Here is a 1,088-nt window from a genome sequence, read left to right as displayed (position 1 = left end):
ACACACACACACACACACACACACACACACACACACACACACACACACACACACACACACACACACACCTGTTTGTAAGGGTGGTGAGGTTCAGGGTCCAGGTCAGGCCCGTGGGCCACCCTGGTTGGTTTTGTTTGTTCCAGGTCCTGGCGTTCATAAACTGGTGAGAGATCAGAGGTTGTTGGGTCGTAGGTCAGGTTAGAGGTGCAGCTGGGACTAAAGCTGGTGTCCAGACCACAACAGGTGGAGCTCATCTTCATCACTCTGACGTGTTTATGAAAGCACAGAAGAAGAAAGAGGATGGGTTCTGAAGAAGTATCAGTGTGATCTCTTCCAACGGGAACATTTCATGTCAGCTGATATTTACCTGAAGCAGCAACAGCTTCATCTAATCTGAAGGATGATGTCATCGTGAGGAGGAGCTGGAGTCAGCTGCAGACACTCACTGTCCAAACAGAACCAAGACCTGGTCCACCAAACCCATCCACTTCAAACAGAACCAAGACCTTTGTAGACATGTTGTGGTTCACATTGTGAATCAGATGCTCCTGCAGGTGTTGAGCTGTTTACAGGTATTCATGAGTGAAACCAGGCACCACCTGTACATGTAAATTAGTTTTATTAATCTTTGTGAGGTCCTCAGTGTGTCTGAGTGACTGCAGGAACATGAAGTGAGTTTAACTCAACAAACAGAAATAACCAGATGAACTCACACTGTGTCACAAACTGTCCCCTCTGAGCTTCAGTGTCTGTAAAAACATCCAACACTTTCTGTACAAGTACAGCTTTTCCCTCAAACCTGTACACATCTATGAAACACATACAGTATGAACCCTTATAATGGGGCGTGTGCACGAGCCCTGGGCGTGTGCACGTGTGCGAGAAGCGTTCCAGCTCTTGGATGTTGGACTGCAGCCCAACAACTTGGAGGTCGTAGCAGAAAATTGGGCCACGCTTCAACATACCTTGTAAAACTGAAAACAGCAACAAGAAGGAAAAGAAAAAACAAAGTGGTTAGTCACGCACGTTGGAACAGCCAGAGAGCAGGTTGGTGTGTGTGTGTGTGTGTGTGTGTGTGTGTGTGTGTG

The 1,088-nt window shown here is 47.2% G+C and overlaps 1 long non-coding RNA gene across 2 annotated transcripts in view; it reads right to left on the bottom strand.

Annotated features, from left to right (window-relative positions):
- The window catches only part of LOC106535894 (uncharacterized), a 12,913-nt gene extending 11,847 nt beyond the window's left edge, over nt 1-1,066 (bottom strand). For both annotated transcript variants that reach the window (XR_001312487.1, XR_001312488.1), the window contains exons 1-3: nt 714-1,066; nt 368-599; nt 69-264 (exon numbers count right to left, since the gene is read on the bottom strand). This is a non-coding gene — a long non-coding RNA (uncharacterized LOC106535894). The remainder of the gene's footprint in view (nt 1-68; nt 265-367; nt 600-713) is intronic.
- Nucleotides 1,067-1,088: the final 22 nt, after the last annotated feature.

This window comes from Austrofundulus limnaeus, unplaced genomic scaffold (genome assembly GCF_001266775.1).
Source record: "Austrofundulus limnaeus strain Quisiro unplaced genomic scaffold, Austrofundulus_limnaeus-1.0 Scaffold1605, whole genome shotgun sequence".
Lineage (NCBI taxonomy): Eukaryota > Metazoa > Chordata > Actinopteri > Cyprinodontiformes > Rivulidae > Austrofundulus > Austrofundulus limnaeus.
Note: the sequence above shows the minus strand (reverse complement) of the source record. Positions and strands in the feature narration are given on the sequence as shown.